Here is an 18,832-nt window from a genome sequence, read left to right on the forward strand (position 1 = left end):
TATATGAAGAGTTGCAAGAAACTAATGGCTGCTGGGAGAGAGAGAATTATTCTTTGGGTATAAACATCACTGATTTTCCAATCCCAAGTGTCAGCCCTAAAGGTGTACAAATATTTGCAACACTAAATAGACTCAGGTTGTTTTACATGCATATATACATACACGCACACATATATACATGCATATATAGATATATTTATTAGCATAAAATTAATAATTATAAAAGAGGAAAATAATTTGAAAGAGAAGGGAAAATAGAAGAGGTTGGAGAGGAGAGAAAAGGAAGTGGAAAGGATGGTAAATACAGTATGTAACTTTCAAAAAAAACTAATAAAAATTATTCAGAAAATCATAAGTACTCTAAATTGTGTGCAATTATGTGCAGAATATAGTACAGATACTGGAAGTACATATACGTGTATACTCTGCTCCCTCAGTTGGTCACAATGGATCTTTGTAATGGAAGACATGATAACAAGCCTGGCCAAATAGCTCTTATAAACTCTAGCACTAAAGACCTCCATAGTGATAGGAGAAAATAAAGGACTCTCACTGGCGCATTACAGAGAAAGCCCAGAACAGGCATTTAGGCATCTTTTTTTTTGTCCATTCAGTTTCTTAGCTTTCTTGGGGAATTTGATAAATAAAGATATTGACTTCAAGAAAGGGGCTCTGGTTTCTGGTCCACATTATACTTTAGTTCAAATGAAGAAGACAACAGTAGAGACGTCCTGAGGAATATAGTCAAACACTTCGATTCTCCCAAGAGTAACTTATCTATCAAGTTGGTTAGTTTATCCCCAACTACAGGACATCTTTGGATACATAACCAGGAGTCAGAGATGATTTGTTGACTATGTCAGACTTAAAAGGATTTCCTGGACTTGAGATAGTCGAGAACTGAATCTATTCATCAGTTATTTGCACATTGCTCCATTTGTCTGAGTATCCATAGCCATTATCTTTTTATATGAAGTATTTAAGAGAAATGTAAACACATCATTATAAGCTCTCATTGCTAAATAATTCACTGCATAATTAAAGAAATAATCTCTGGCATAACCATGGAATGACTAGTGACCTCAGGTAATTTAATATTAATTAAATGTACTATTTAGTCTAGATTCAAATTACATTGTACGAGTAATATTTATTTTTAAAAATTATTTATTTTAAAGTGACTTTACCCATGGAGCCATCTTCCTGGCCCTCCCAGTAATATTTTAATAGGATTGCACACTGTATTCCATTCCCTGAAACTAGTCTTGCTCAATCTATCACAGCTCTTCAATCTTCCTGTGGCTCATCCTGACCCTGGCATTTTTGAAGAATGAAGATGCATGATTCTGTAAACTCATTCTTATTTGAGTTCATCAGATGTCTCCTCATGATAAGATCCAAGTTCCAAGTTAGGTATTTTAGAGGAGTGAGTAGATTCACCATAGATGCCATGATGTCCTTCACAGTGCAGGAATTAGCAGATGCCTGTGGCAGGTTTGGTCTCTTCCTGAAGAGTTTATTTCAGCGAATTACTAAGGTAGAGTTCTCCTGTTTCTCCATTGAATGATTTTTTTGGGGGGTGGTGAGGAGATAATTTGACACTTGTGTTTGTGTGTGTGTGTGTGTGTGTGTGTGTGTGTGTGTGTGTCAGAAGCTGACATCAGATATCCCCCTTTATGACTTCTCCAGCTAATTTTATTTATATATTTCTGGAGCAGGGCCCCTCACTGAACCTTTGGCTTACTGGTCGTTGGTTTAGCTAGGCCAGAGGTTCTGCAAGGCCCTGGCACCTCTGTCTCTTTGGCCCCAGTACTAGAGTTTCAGATGTGAGTCACCATGCTTGTTTTTATTTTTATTTAATTGGATGTAATGTTGGGAACCAAACTTGGAATCTCATGCTTATGGGACAAGCACTTTACTGACTAGATAGTCTGTGTCCCGAGTTCTGTGTCCCAACTAGGTCTTGACAAGCTGGGTCAGGTTAACTTTTGATCCACTGTGCAAATATGAATAAATTATTAAATTATTTTGGAATGGAATTCCCTTTCTTGATAACTGGCATGCTAATATTTGGCTTTCTCTGCCTTCACAAGGATGTAGTAAAAAGAGACTATGATTATGACAGATAGTTGAGCTCTCTGATGAAATGTTATTTATAAAACCCAGATCAAGTTATTAGTCTTTACTACATCTATGAATAGCCTTACTGTTTCTGGGTGCACCATATACCCTAAATCTCATTCTACATTAGACACCATGGCCTACTCTTATGACCTGGTTTTCAGAACATGTAACAGGTCTTGCCAAAGGAGACAGACACATCTAAAGCGTCCTTCTGCCTGAAGTCGTCCTTGCTCTCTTTCTCTTTAAAAACATTTCTGATTGATGCTCAAGGCATCTATTTCACAATCTTAATTTCAATTTGCCTCACCCTTAGGTGGGACTCTCTCCTGCTGATTTTGCGAAAGTCCAACTTTTCCTATTTGCAACTTGATTGGAAAGGGCATGGAGACTGGCTCCGAACAACCTGCTGAAGTCACCCCCACTGAGACTAATTCAGCACAGCCTCATCTTTCTGTCTACAGGAGGCTCCTGGCAGAAAGGCAATTCAGAAGCTTCATCAGCAGGTGAAGATTTTCTAAGTTAGTTTCACTTCAGAGAAGATACACAGAGCACAGCTGTGCCATACAGTGGAGTTTGAAAATAATGAGAGAAATAGCCACCCTGCAAAACACCTGGATAAACAGTTATTTCGTCTCACAGATGCAGCCGGTGAGATTTACTTGTTCCTGTTCATCTTTTAAAAAGTACACTGCAGAAATGATATATTGTCATTCTCTCACCTGGATATACACAGACATCCCTTATTTAAATTTGATTAATCCCCTTATCATCCATTGCCTCTCAATGGGATTACCTGACCCCAGTTACAAGACAATGCTTGTCTTAACAGAAAGCACAGAAGAGATTTCCCCGCTAAACCTCAAATGATCTAAGATCTAGTAGTTCGTTTGTATGATGGAGGTGAAGGGTGTGGTTGGAATTTTGTGGACTTCTATTTAACTGGGTTTCCTGACTTTTCTGGCGTTTCCAGCTCTAATCAGTGCTGCTGTCACTATAGGCATATCCAGATTCATCGAAGTTTGCTCATCTCAGCTTTCTCTTAGCAAGCTGAGCTTTGGGTTCAACTTTTCTTTATAGGGATCAACAGTGCTAGCTCAGTAGAAGTGGAAAAGCTTTGCATGTTGAACCAAACTTGAAATGGAAATAATGGAGGAACACTCCATTAGCCTTGGCCCCCAAAGAAATTTTAGGGTATTTCTTAGCTATTCAGACACTTACAAAATTGGGCATGCTGTGAATCTGGAGTGTTTGTCCTGGGGATGTTTATCATTACATGTATGAAAACATTTCTGATCGATGTTTAAGACATCTATTTCACAATCTTAATTTCAACAATTCTACCTCTTTTCTACTTCGACTCAGTTAATGGCAAAGGTCTGCAGAAAAGAGTGACAATGTGATTGAGCAAGGAACCCTGAACTGAAGCATAAATGGGTATCTTAGTTCAAGAAGAGACTTTTTTTTTCATATTAAAAAAGTAGGCGTGAGGATTGGGTAATTCAAACAAAAGCTAAAAACACAATCTGCACTTAAGATTTTTGTGCTTCTCCATAATGTAAGTTTTGACATTGGGCTTTAAATACTGAGGAAGAAAAACAAAGTCTTCCGAAACAAAACAAAGCATTATCTGTCTCATCACTACAATTATCTCGTAATGGTGCAATGGGTGATGTAAGTCAGTGTGTTAACTCACCTTCTGCTATTGTTCAGTGTGAAATGTCCTAATAGGTTCATGTGTTCAATGTGCAGTGCCCAGATAATGGTGTTAATTTGTATGATTGTGGAAAAACTTAGGAGGTTGGGCCCAGGTTGATGATGGAGGTCACTGGACCCAGCTTGATGATGGAGGTCACTGGAAACACATCCCTGGGAGCTATTTCCTGATGAGGCACATTCCTGTTACTGTTTCTCTCTCTTCCTGTCCTCCAAGATATGAGCTATTCAGCCATGTCCTCCTCACCATGATGGGCAAGAACTTCTGAAATCACAAGCAGAATAATTTTTTCTTAAGTTGTTTCCTTCAAAATTTGGTCACAGCAGCAAGAAAAGTAACAAAATTGTTACAGAGAAGTGTGACCAAGCCTGGCCATGTTGTTGTTAAGCCTTTACAACTTGTAAGAAAAAAATAGAAGAAAAAAATTCAAAGGAAAAACTACACTGTTGTAAGCAGATCTTAACAGGTTATTGTGACTGAAGCCCAGAACCCCAATAAAAACATGAGCAATAAAAACATGTGTTTATAAGGTTTCAAATAGGAACAAAGACATTTTGGGAATTGGACACAGATCCATTCATTACCTTCTAGCAAAGATCTTGTCCACATTTTGTCTGTGTCCTTGGACTTTGTGTGAAGCTATTTAAAAGTGGTTGATTAAACAAGTTGGTACATACTTCAAGATGACACAGTATTTCAGTTGTGACACAGTTACTCCTGGACATTTTTGACTAGGCTTGTAGTAAGGATAAGATACTAAAAATAGAGCAGAGAGAGTTCAATAGCTTGCGTTCTCATTAGAAAATATTTGAAAGAATTGCAGTTAAGGTCAAGGAGGACATGGTTTTTAAATAGATTAGTACCACTAAAAAGAGTCAAACATTTTGTGTCAGGAGAATAGGAAATATGCTTGGAAGACATCTTGCTCTTATTTATAGGTTTAAGGGCATAAAATTAAATTCATTAGAAATTCTCTCCTTTGAGAATATGGTGCTTCTGGAGCTCACACAGGGTTGTATTCAAAGTAGTCTCTACAGAATTTATTTTACTGTGATCTACCTCCTAGGCAAGAAATGGCCAATGTGACTATGGTCTAAAAGAATCTAGCTACCACTCATGCTGATGGCTGATCATTTACAAGATGCTGGCATTACAGGAGTAAAGAACACAAGAACTATGTTGTTTGGTAAGCTACCAACCAGATTTTAAAGAAAGACTTGGTAATCTAGGCAATGTATTGCAAGGTTACAATGTCTGTAAAAGGGTAATATGTTAAGCTGTAAGGATGAAATATAAGATCCAGTGGCTAGCCAGAATGCTTGAGGTGCCTGGGACATGGAACTAAAGAAAGACATGGGTAATGAGCAGAACTATTCCAAAGGGGAGCCACTTGGGCTACACCTGGAACAATAGAAAGGATGGATGCTCAAGACCTCTGGAGTTCTCATCACTTCATCATGAACAATGGATGTTCGACACTGAGCTAAGGGATTTACTCTTTTCCCTATTGTATTCCATATTGCTTTGGCCAGATTCTTTCTCACTGTTCTCCCTTTTAGAATGTAATGTTTACTCTATGTCCTTTATCTGTATCCATTTAACTTACTTTTCCATTTGATACACTATCACGGCTGAGAGATCTCCTTGAATCTCATGAGTGACTCTGGGCTTAGAATTTGAACAAAAACAGAATTTTAAAGTCTTTGGAGAGCCTTGAAGAGGGACTAAATGCATTTTTCATTCTGAGGTGATATATTAGCTATTTTTTTCTTATTTAGTGTAACAGAAAACCTGACCAAACAACTTAAGGAAGGGGGTTTTTATTTGTTTGGAGGTACAATTCATCATGACAAGGGTGTCATTGTAGCAGGAAGATGAAGCAGTCGGTCACATTGTATCAACAGTCAGGAAGAAGAGATGATGAATGCTGGAGCCCAGATCTCTTTCTCCCCTTTGTTTGGTCTGTAACCTCAACCCATGGAATGGTTCCATCCACATTTGGGTTGGATATTTCTCAGAAACGTCTACCTCATAGACATTTGTGTCTTGGATGTATATTTTTATAGTGATTCTCAATGTTGTTAGCTTGATACATTTCTTGGTAGCATAAAATTCATAGATGGCTTACACTGAATTTATGTTATTTGTAATTTTTTTCTATAAAATCTAAAATGATAAAATAGGACTTTAGGAATTATCACCAAAGCATCAGTGATAGAGAAAAACATTGTTTTTCTGAGACATTTAATATTTTTCACATACCCTTCAATTTTAATCATAGTGGGGATTTTCTGATATTAAATAGTCGTCTATAATTACAAGAGTACCCATTAGAATTTTTGACTGCTAGATGAATTTTTCAAAGTATTTCTTATAGTCATTGCAATATTAGGAAAATTGTTTCATAAATAAAGCCTAATGAAAGTTTTTATGCTCATAAATTACTCTTAAACTCTCAGAGCTGAAGTGTAAATGTACAATATTAAGTTATGCTTAACTTTAGAAAGATTCAGACATTTTCAGTTGAAGACCAATCACACAATTGAAAACTATTTTTCACTTTGAATAAAATGTATTGTCTCTTAAAATAATGAATAAAACAGTTATGATAACAACTTAGCAATAAAATGTTATGAAAAATTCATTACACATAACAATAAAAATGCATCTTAGAAACTAACAGTGCTTTGAGCTGCAGAAATGTCCCTGCAATTAAAAGCTCATAGTGCTTTTGCAGAGAAACTGAGTTTAGTTCACAGCATCCATGGTGGACAACTCACAGCAATCTGTAACTCTAGTTCGAGGGAATCTGACACCATCTCTGTCTCTTCATGCAACCTGCTCTCTCATACACACACACACACACACACACACACACACACACACACACAACTTAACGTAGAATGAAATACCATTTAATAATATAATTATGCTAAATGAAGGAGACCAGAAGAGAAAAGAGTGTATAATATAAGAATCTGTCATGAAGGAAGGTTCACAAAACAATATGAATAAATATGAACATAAGATTTGCATAGTCAAGCGGAGGATAGAGAGAGATAGAAGGAGCTAGGAACAGGACATGAGTGACAGTATTGAATAGGCACTATGAATGCACATGTGTAAAACCGTCAAATAATATATTATGTAAAATTAGTGAAAATAAAGTAAAATTGACCAAATCATAACTGTCATCATACTATGTCGCAGTCACCTCTTCGGTTCTCCTGGCCCTCCTGAGTCTTTGTATGATTTTGTTGTTGTTGTTTCTATTTCATTAGTTTCTACCCAGATTTTCATTGTTTCTCCTTGTCTACTATTTTAGGGTTTCCTATGTTTTTGTTTTTCTAAAACTTCAATGTGTATCAGTAGATTATTTATTGGGTTTTTCCCTGATGCTTTATGTAAGTACAGAGGACCAAAAACTTGCCTTTTATGATCTCATTTATTGGGTTCCACTGCTTTTGGTATGTAGTTTTTTCCTTGCTCAATTTAAAGAACTTTTTAATTTCACTATTAATTTCCTCAGAAACTTATTTATCAATCAATTATGTACTGTTTAATTTACATGACTTCATACACTTTTTTGTAGTTTCTATTGCTATTGCTATCTAGCTTTATTCTACAATGGGTTTTAAATGTTTCTATTAAACAATCATGTTATTCTTTTTTCTTTATTTTATTCATTTTACATATCAACCACAGATCCCCCTCTCATCCCTCCTTCTGCTCCTCCCTTCCTAACCCCCACCCAACACTGACCCATACCCTCATCCCTTCTTCCTAAAGGGTAAGTTCTCAACAGCAAAGTCTGGTACATTCAGTTGAGCCAGGATCCAGCCTATGCCCCCTGCCTCAACGGTGAGCAAGGTGTCAGATCCAGAAAGCCAGCTCATGCACCAGGGATAGATCCTGATCACACTGCCAGGGACCCTCACACAGACCCAGCTACATAACTGTCTTCATATGCAGAGGGCCTAGTCTAGTTCCATGCAGGCTCCACAGCTATCTATCAAAGTTCAATAGTTTCTTTGGGCTTGGCTCAGTTGACTTTGTAGATTTCCCCATCATGATCTTGACCCCACTTGCTCATATAATCCCTCTTTCATCTCTTCGACTAGACTCCTGGTGCTTGGCCTGGTGCTTGGCTGTGGATCTCTTCATCTGCTTCCATTAGTTACTAGATGAAAGCTCTATGATGACAGTTAGGGTATTCACTGATCTGATTACCAGGGTAGGCCAGTTCAGGCATCTTCACCACTATTGCTAGTAGTCTAAGCTGGGGTCATCTTTGTGGATTCCTGGGAATTTCCCTAGCACCATGTTTCTACCTTACCCCATAAAATCTACATCTATCAAGATATCTCTTTCATTGCTCTCCCACTCCATCTCTCCCACAGCTAGAGAACCTTGTTCCATCATTTTCTCATCACCCAACCCCTCTCCTCTATTGCCCCCCCCCCCCCCCCCCCCGCTCCTAGGTTACTCATGGAGATCTTCCGTTTCCCCTTCCCAAGGTGATCTATACGTCCCTCTTAGGGTCCTTCTTATTTCCTATCTTCTCTGGAGCTATGGGTTGTAGTCTGATTATTCTTTACTTTACATCTAGTATCCACTTATGAGTAGGTGTATACCACGTTTGTCTTTCTGAGTCTGGGTTACCTCACTCAGGATATTTTCTAGTTCCATCCATTTGCCTGCAATTTTCATGATGTCATTGTTTTTTTACAGCTGAGTAACACTCCCTTGTGTATATGTACCACATTTTCTTTATCCATTCTTCAGTTTAGAGGAGTCTAGGTTGCTTCCAGATTCTGACTATTATAAATAATACTGCTTTGAACACAGTTGAGCAAGTGTTCTTGTGGTATGATTGAGCATCCCTTGGTTATATACCCAAGAGGGGCATCCTTGGATCTTGAGGTAGGTTGATTCCCAATTTTCTGAGAAGTTGCTATACTGATTTCCAGAGTAGCTGTAAAAGTTTGCACTCCCACCAACAGTGGAGGAATGTTACCCTTGTTCCAGATCCTCTCCAACATAAGCTGTCATCAGTGTTTTTGATCTTAGCCATTCTGACAGGTATAAGACAGTATCTCAGAGTCATTCTGATTTGCATTTCCTTGATGACTAAGGATGCTGAACAACTCCTTAAGTATGTTTTGGTCATTTGGGATTCTTCTGTTGAGAATTCTCTGTTTAGATCTGTAGCCTATTTTTTAATTGGATTGTTTGGCATTTTGCTGTCTAGTTTCTTGAGTTCTTTATATATTTTGGAGATCAGCCTTCTGTCAGATGTGGAGTTGGTGAGGATGTTTTCCCATTCTGTAAGCTGTCATTTTGTCTTGTTTACTGTGTCCATTGCCTTACAGAAGCTTCTCATTTTCAGGAGGTCCCAATTATTAATTGTTGTTCTCAGCGTCTGTGCTATTGGTGTTATATTTAAGAAATGATCTCCTGCAATAATGCATTCAAGGCTACTTCCTACTTTCTCCTCTATCAGGTTCAGTGTAGCTGGATTGATGTTGAGGTCTTTGATCCACTTAGAGTTGAGTTTTGTGCATGGTGATAGATATGGATCTATTTGCAGTCTTCTACATGTTGACATCCAGTTATGCTAGCACCATTTGTTGAAGATGCTTTCTTTTTTCCATTGTATAGTTTTGGCTTCTTTGTCAAAAATCAAGTGTTCATAGGTGTGTTTATTAATGTCAGGATCTTCAATTAGATTCCATTGTTCTACATGTTGGTTTTTATGCCAATACCAAGCTGTTTTTATTACTATAGCTCTATAGTAAAGTTTGAGGTTGGGGATGGTGATGCCTCTAGAAGTTGCTTTATTGTAAAGGATGGTTTTAGATATCCAAGATTTTCTGTTTTTCCATATGAAATTAAGTATTGTTCTTTCGAGGTTTGTGAAGAATTTTTTTGTGATTTTGATGGGGATTGCATTGAATCTGTAGGTTGCTTTTGATAAGGCTGCTGTGTAGCTTAAGTTTTCCTGCCTGGCCCACAGTCAGGATATATCTCTTTCACCTGCCAGTCCCACAGCCTCTCAGACCCGACCAAGTAAACACAGAGACTTATGTTGCTTTCAAACTGTATGGCCGTGGCAGGCTTCTTGCTAACTGTTCTTATAGCTTAAATTAATCCATTTCCTTTAATCTATACCTTGCCACATGGCTCGTGGCTTACCGGCATCTTCACAAGCTGTTTCTCATCGTGGCGGCTGGCAGTGTCTCTCTGACTCAGCCTTCCACTTCCCAGCTTTATTCTCCTCCTTGCCCCGCCTATACTTCCTGCCTAGCCAACGGCCAATCAGTGTTTTATTGATTAATTAGCAACACAATTGCCATACATCCCACAGCACTTCCCCCTTTTTTTTTCAAAAAGGGAGGTTTTAACCTTAACAAAGTAAAATTACATATAATTTAGGAATTTGGGCGTAGCTTCTCTTACTACTTCCTGCTGGAAGGGGGCGCTGTATCTTATGGGGAAACAAAGAAAATTTTAGAATTATGGAATAGTCCATGAGGCTGTATCGTCTGAGCCAGATGCCTTCAAATCATTCTGGATGTTGGATCATCTGGGCCATGGTGTCATTGGAGACCTTCAGGGGGTCTTGGCTGGTCAAACCTGATGTATCTTAATCTGGAACAATTCCATAGCCTTTGGCTTTCTGTGGGAACAAAAGCAGAGACTCCTTTCCAAAGTAACATATCCTTATATCCAAATTTTGAAGTCAAGGTACCTTTAAAATATATATTTTGGCATAACTCAACAGCTTTTACAATCAAATGTTTTTCTGCAGTTAAAAATCCCAAAGACAACACAATCCAGATTCTCTGTGTAATATCCATTTTTATGTGGCTTATTTTTTATACTACCTTTACTGTCTCTTTAATGACTTTATTTTTTAAAACTATGTATTTGTTTCTATAACTCTATATATCACCTTTTTTGTCTCTTTCAAGCCTACATATCTTTTACACACATTATAAACTATTACATCTGAATCTGTCTTATTGTGAATCTCTTGCCTTAAACTGCAGCAGCTGTGGCTGCTGGCTCCGCCCACCTCAGCTTCCCAACATGGCTACGTTTACCACCAGCTCTGGGAGCTATCATGGGTCTATGCTTTTATCCAAGCAGCATGTAGTCCAGAAACTTCTTTTTTTGTTTTATACTAGCAATGTCTAAATCCACCATGCAGCTTAATGTGCCACTTGCAGAGGCCTCATTTCCGCCCTACTGCAGATCAAGCACACGCGCTAGGAACCCACCAGTAGCTGAAACCAGCAGCTGCTGCTCATTTGAGAGAGACAATTAGGAAGCTGTTTTTAGCTCCGTTTTAGAATCTTTTTTTCTCAGTTTTTAGGTGGAAACTCTTGCCACCACTTTGGACGCCATTTGTAGCTTAAGTTTTCCTGCCTGGCCCACAGTCAGGATATATCTCTTTCACCTGCCAGTCCCACAGCCTCTCAGACCCAACCAAGTAAACACAGAGACTTATGTTGCTTTCAAACTGTATGGCCGTGGCAGGCTTCTTGCTAACTGTTCTTATAGCTTAAATTAATCCATTTCCTTTAATCTATACCTTGCCACATGGCTCGTGGCTTACCGGCATCTTCACAAGCTGTTTCTCATCGTGGCGGCTGGCAGTGTCTCTCTGACTCAGCCTTCCACTTCCCAGCTTTATTCTCCTCCTTGCCCCGCCTATACTTCCTGCCTAGCCAACGGCCAATCAGTGTTTTATTGATTAATTAGCAACACAATTGCCATACATCCCACAGCACTGCTTTTTTTATTATGTTTGTTCTATCTATTCATGAGCATGGGAGAACTTCCATTTTCTGATATCTTCTTTAATTTCTTTCTTCAATGACTTAAAGTTCCTGTCATACAGGTCTTTTGCTTGTTTGGTTAGAGTTATTCCAAGGTATTTTATATTATCTGTGGCTATTGTAAAGAGTGACGGTTCCTCGGCCCATTTGTCATTTGTGTAGAGGAGGGCTACTGATTTTTTTGAGTTAATCTTGTATCCTGCCACATTACTGAAGGAGTTTCTCAGTTGTAGGAGTTCCCTGGTAGAATTTTTGGTGTCACTCATGTAGACTATTATATCATCTGTAAATAGCAAAAAGTTTGACTTCTTCCTTTCCAGTTTGTATCCACTTGATCTTCTTTTGTTGTCTTATTGCTCTAGCTAGAACTTTGAGTACTATAGTAAATAGATATGTGGAGTGTGGATAGCCTTGTCATGTTCCTGATTTTAGTGGAATCACTTCAAGTTTCTCTCCATTTAATTTGATGTTGGCTGTGGGCTTGCTGTAAATTGCATTATTATGTTTAGGTATGTTCCTTGTATTCTTGACCTCTAGAAGACCTTTATCATGAAGGGCTGTTAGACTTTGTCAAGGGCTTTTTCAGCATCTAATGGGATGATCATGTGGGATTTTTTTCTTTCAGTTTGTTTTATATGATGGATTACCATGATAGATTTTCACATATTGAACCATCTCTGCATCTCTGAGATGAAGCCTACTTGATCATGATGGATGGTGTTTTTGATGTGTTCTTGGATTCAGTTTGCCAGTGTTTTATTGAATATTTTTGTGTTATTCTTTTTCTTTGTTGCATCTTTGTGTTGTTTGGGTATTAGGTTAACAGTATCCTCATAAAAAGAGTTTGGCAATGATCATTCTGTTTCTATGGTGTGGAACAATTTGAGGAGTATTGGTATTAGCTTTTATTTGAAATTCTGGTAGAATTTAAATAGTTTATCTGGTCTTGATTTAATTTGGGTGTATGGTACCTATCCAGAAAATTGTCCATTTCTTTTAGATTTACCAGTTTTGTGGATGTGGAGTACAGGTTTTTGAAGTACGACCTGATGATTCTCAATTCTCTGGACTTCCTCATTGTCAGGTCTTTCTTTCTTTCTTTCTTTCTTTCTTTCTTTCTTTCTTTCTTTCTTTCTTTCTTTCTTTCTTTCTCTTTCCTTCCTTCCTTCCTTCCTTCCTTCCTTCCTTCCTTCCTTCCTTCCTTTCTTTCTTTCTTTTGGCTTTTCAAGGCAGAGTTTCTCTGTGTAGTTTTGATGCCTGTCCTGGATCTCGCTCTGTAGATCAGGCTGGCCTCGAACTCACAGAGATCTGCCTGGCTCTGCCTCCCGAGTGCTGGGATTAAAAGCATGTGCCACCGCTGCCTAGCATCATTGTCAGTTCTTATATATCCCTTTTCATTTCTGATTTTGTTAATTTGGATATTCTCTCTCTGACTTTTAGTTAGTTTAGATAAGGGTTTGTCTATCTTGTTGATTTTCTCAAAGAACCAACTCTTTGTTTCATTGATTCTTTGTATTATTCTCTTTCTTTCTATTTTATTGATTTCAGCCCCCAGTTTGATTATTTGCTGGCATCTACTCCTTCTGGATGAGTTTGATTCTTTTTCTTCTAGAGCTTTCAGATGTATTGTCAAATCGCTAATGTGAGATTTCTCTAAGTTCTTTATGTAGGCATTTAGAGCTATGAACATACCTCTTAATATTGCTTTCATAGTGTCCCATAAGTCTGAGTATGTTGTACATTCATCTTCAATGAATTCTAGAAAGTCTTTAATTTCTTTCTTTACTTCTTCTTTGACCCAGTAGTGATTAAGTTGAGCATTATTCATTTTCCATGAGTTTATAGGCTTTCTGTAATTTGTGTTGTTGTTGAATACTAACTTTAAGCCATAGGGGTCAGATAAAATACAGGAGGTTATTCCAATTTTTTTTGTATCTATTGAGATTTGTTTTGTGACCAAGTATGTGGTCAGTTTTAGAGAAGGTTCCATGAGGTGCTGAGAAGAAGGTATATTCCCTTATGCTTGGGTGGAATGTTCTGTAGAAGTCTATTAAGTCCTTTTGAGTCACAATCTCTGCTAGTTCCCTTATTTTTCTGTTAAGTTTCTGTCTGGTAGATCTGTCCATTGGTGAGAATGGTGTGCTGAAGTCTCCCACTATTAGTGTGTGGGGTTTGATGTGTGACTTAAGCTTTAGTAATGTTTCTTTTACATATGTGGGTGCCTTTGTATTTGGGGCATAAACGTTCAGTGTTGAGATTTCATCTTGATAGATTTTTCCTGTGATGAATATGTAATGTTTTTCTTGATCTCTTTTGATTAATTTTAGCTTGAAGTCTATTTTTTTAGATAGTAGGATAGCTACACCAGCTTGCTTCTTAAGTCCATTTGACTGGAAAGACTTTTCCCAGCCCTTTACTCTGAGGTAGTGTCAGTCTTTGAGGTTGATATGTGTTTCTTTTATGCAACAGAAGGATGGATCCTGTTTTCATATCTGTTCTGTCAGCCTTTGTCTTTTTATTGGCAAATTGAGTCTACTGATATTAAGGGATATTAATGACCAGTGATTGTTAATTCTTGTTAATTTTTGGTGGTAGTGTTGTATGTTTCCCTTCTTTGGGATTTGATTGTGTGGGATTATCTATTGCGTGTGTTTTCATGGGTGCATTAACTTCCTTAGGTTGGATTTTTCTTTTTAGTGCTTTATGTAGGGCTTGATTTGTGGATAGGTATTGTTTAAATCTGATTTTACCATGGGGTATATTGTTTACTCAGTCTATGGTAAATGAGAGTTTTGCTGGGTATATTAGTCTGGGCTGGCATCCATGGTCTTTTAGTGTCTGCATAACTTCTGTCCAGGACCTTCTGGCTTTCAAAGTCTCCATTGAAAAGTCGGGTGTTATTCTGATGGGTCTGCCTTTATATGTTACTTCGCCCTTTTCCCTTGCAGCTCTTAATATTTTTTCTTTATTCTGCATGTTTAGTGGTTTGATTATTATGTGGTGAGGGAACTTTTTTTGGGAGTCCAGTCTATTTGGTGTTCTGTAAGCTTCTTGTATCTTCATAGGCACTTCCTTTTTAGGTTGGGAAAGTTTTCTTCTATAATTTTGTTGAATATATTCCCCTGTGCCTTTGAGCTGATATTCTTCTCCTTATTTCTATCCCTATAATACTTAGGTGCTGTGGGATGTATGGCAAATGTGTTGCTGATTAATCAATAAAACACTGATTGGCCATTGGCTAGGCAGGAAGTATAGGCGGGGCAAGGAGGAGAATAAAGCTGGGAAGTGGAAGGCTGAGTCAGAGAGACACTGCCAGTCGCCACGATGACAAACAGCATGGGAAGATACCGGTAAGCCACGAGCCATGTGGCAAGGTATAGATTAATGGAAATGGATTAATTTAAGCTATAGGAACAGTTAGCAAGAAGCCTGCCACGGCCATACAGTTTGAAAGCAACATAAGTCTCTGTGTTTACTTGGTCGGGTCTGAGAGGCTGTGGGACTGGCAGGTGAAAGAGATTTGTCCTGACTGTGGGCCAGGCAGGAAAACTCTAGCTACACTTAGGTTTGGTCTTTTCATGGTGTCCCAGATTTCCTGGATATTTTGTGTCATGACTTTGTTGGTTTTAATGTTTCTTTTGGCTAATGAGTATATTTCTTCTATAGTATCTTCAATGCCAGAGATTCCCTCTTCCCTCTCTTGCACTCTGCTGGTTATACTTGCATCTGTAGTTCCTGTTTGTTTACTTAGGTTTTCCATTTCTAGCATTTCCTTGGTCTGTGTCTCCTTAATTGCTTCTATTTTAGTTTTCAAGACTTGAAATGTTTCATTCACCTATTTGATTGCTTTTTCTTGGCTTTATTTAAGGGATTTACTGATTTCTTCCATCTTTATTTGTCTTCTCCTTGATTTTTTAAGGCAACTTTTCATTTCCCCTTTAAAGACCTCTATCATCTTCCTAAAGTCATGTTTAAGGTCATTTTCTTCTGTTTTTTTTTTTGTTGTTGTTGTTGTTGTTGTTGTTTTTATGTTGGAATTTTCAGATCTTGCTGATGTAGAACCACTAGATTCTTGTGGTGCCATATTGCTTTTAATGTTTTTGAATGTATTCTTGCATTGGTGTCTACCCATTTCTTCCTCCAGTTGGTACAAATGGTGTCTGTGTTTCAGGGAGCCACTCTTAGTCCAATCGGCACTCTTGGTCTAATTAGAGCTTTTGGCCCAATAGGAATTGGCAGAGACTGTGTCTCAGGGAGCAGTCGCAGTCTCGCAGTCTTGGAGGAGGGGTAGGTTTGGGGGATGGAATGAGGGTCCAATGGAGAATGGTGGCAGTCAGGCCTGCCTGCAGAAGTTCTGCCTGCTGACCTACAACTGGGGCTGCAATGGGTGGGGGTATGGGAGCAAGGTTTGTGCCCCTGGGCCTAAAGCCTTGAGGCTGGGGTGATTGGTTAGGAGAACAAAGAATCACCTCTTGGTCCAATCAGAGCTGGCAGAGTCTGTGTCTCAGGGAGCAGCTGCGGTCTCAGAGGATGGGTGGGTTTGGGTGATGGAGTGTGGCTTGTAGGTTACAGGGTCAAATGGGGGGGGTGGTAGTCAGGTCTGCCTGCTGGCCTTTAACTGGGGCTGCAGTGGGTAGGGGTATGGGGAAACGGGTTGTACCCCTGGGCCTGAAGTCTAGAGGTTGGGGTGATCAGTTAAGAGAACAAAGACTCACCTCTTGTTCTAATGGGAGCTGGCGGAATCTGTGTAATCATGTTATTCTTATGGCTGGCGTTTATAAGTGACTTGACCCTTCTCTCCTATAACTTTTGACATCAATTCTTCAGAATGTGTTTTCAGAGAAAGATATTATGAGGAGTTTCTTTTTAGATTCTGTCTATCTAGTATTCCATAGGCATTTTGTACATGGATGGCATCTCTGTCTTTATGTTTGAGAAATATTCTTCTATGGTTTTATTGTCAATATTTTCTAAATCTTTGTTGTGGTGTTACTTTCTAATGCAAAGATAGCATCTTTTTATGGTATCCTAAAACTCTACCATCTTCTATTCATGTATATTTTTTAAATCATTGGCCTTTATTTTTTCATTTTTTTTTTTAAAAAAACATTATCTTCAAAACTTGAAACTCTGTTTCCCACATATTCCAATCTATCAAGGAAGATTTCATCTGGCCTTTTTGTATGGCTTATTAAGGTTTGTCTCCTCCAATAATTGCACTGTGATCTTTTTTCAGTGTTTCTTTATTGGAATCTAATACCAAGTCTTCAATTGATTACCTCACTTCACTCATCTCAGTGTTTTTAATCTCTGAGTCCATTCACATTTTCTTGGAGTTATTGTAGAATAGTTATAATTATAACTTTGGAATCTCTGTCTGGAAGTTCTTTCAAATCACTCTCACTGGTTGCCATTACTAGAGGATTGGTAATTTTTGTAGAACACATATTTTTAGTTTGTTTTACTTTCTGTCCTGAGACTTGTGCATCTTGACTAGTTTGTCGATTGGGTTGAGTTTCTCTCTCTTATTTATTTTCTTTCCCCCCCCCCTATAATTTAATTAGACTTTTTTCTTTCACTGGAGACATTTACCATTATTTATTCAGAGGACGCTTAAGTTCTAGAAGATGTGAGGTGTTAATGTCCTCTGTTGGACTGATTCTTAGACCACAGGCTGTATCTTCAGTCTTCCACTGACAGCCAGCCACTAACTCTCTCAGCAATGGTCACTTTCGAAAAGTCAACACATCTCTGATGGTCCACACTTCCTCTGCCTTCTCATCTCACTGTGATCAGCTCTGACCTAATCACAGCTTTTTTTCATGTCTGTTGCAATGTTCTGCCCACGTGTTTACCTTAACTTGGGTCATTTTAGGTCTCTTCTCTGGGTCCATGCTTCTACTATGAGTTGCAGAATGTCTGTGCCAGTGTGTCTTGCTTTGACTCATATATGGTCTGCTCCAGTGTCCAGAGCTTCTTCTCTGAGTTATGGAATGCCCTAGACCTGTGCAAATGTTGTTTTAAATGACTGTGTATGCCACGTAGACCATTCTTTAGTAATAACAACAATTTGTTTTCCATCTCCATATTTATTTTATTACACACACACACACACACACACACACACGCACACACATACACACATACTTGTGTACACACATATACACAGAGTATATACACACATGCAAACACATGGACACACATATGCACAGACACAAGTGCTCATACATGCATGCATACATGTATATACACACGCTTACACAAATACTCATATATACAAAAACACACATATACACACAGTATACACACACATACCAGTAAGAATTCCACAAGTTGTCTTTTTGTAATATGACTATGCCATTTTGAATAAGAAATTCTGAACCCAAAGATGTAGTTGATACAAGAAGTCTACAAGTGACTTCAAGAAATGTATTTTTCTTATCCTCACATAGGTTTGATAGGTGATGTGAGAGATAGTTTTAAAGATTGTTTCTAGGGGGCTGGAGAGATGGCTCAGTGGTTAAGAGCACTGACTGTTCTTCCTGAGGTCCTGAGTTCAATTCCCAGCAACCACGTGGTGGCTCTCAACCATCTGTAATGAAATCTGGTGCCCTCTTCTGGCCTGCAGACAGAACACTGCATACATAATAAATAAATCTAAAAATAAATAAATAAATAAATAAGTTTAAAAAAGATTGTTTCTAAACCAAATACAGAAGAGATAAAGAAGAAAATAAAAAAACAAATAAATATTTGTAGTGGGTAGCCATTCCAGCTTTGTTCTGGAAGTTCCAACCCCCATTGAGACTTTGGCAACTGTCACGCCTACAAGGCGGGGCCAAGGGAGGCGCCTGGGGACCCGAGATCCGGATCGGCGAACGCTCTCTTGGTTCCAGGACGCTGGATGGTGGAGGTAGACAGAGGAGAGCTCCAGAGAACACCGCTGGACTGTGATACACCTTCCCCAGACCCCGCGACCTACCTATCCCTTAATTTGTAAGTTACGCCATTGAATAAATCTCCTTTTAACTACGTGGAGTGGCCTAAATAATTTCACCAATATCTGGCGCCCAACGTGGGGCATGAACCCACGACCCTGAGATTAAGAGTCTCATGCTCTACCGACTGTGGTAGAATTCTCGCCTACCAG

Source organism: Peromyscus eremicus, chromosome 5 (assembly GCF_949786415.1).
Source record: "Peromyscus eremicus chromosome 5, PerEre_H2_v1, whole genome shotgun sequence".
Classification (NCBI taxonomy): domain Eukaryota; kingdom Metazoa; phylum Chordata; class Mammalia; order Rodentia; family Cricetidae; genus Peromyscus; species Peromyscus eremicus.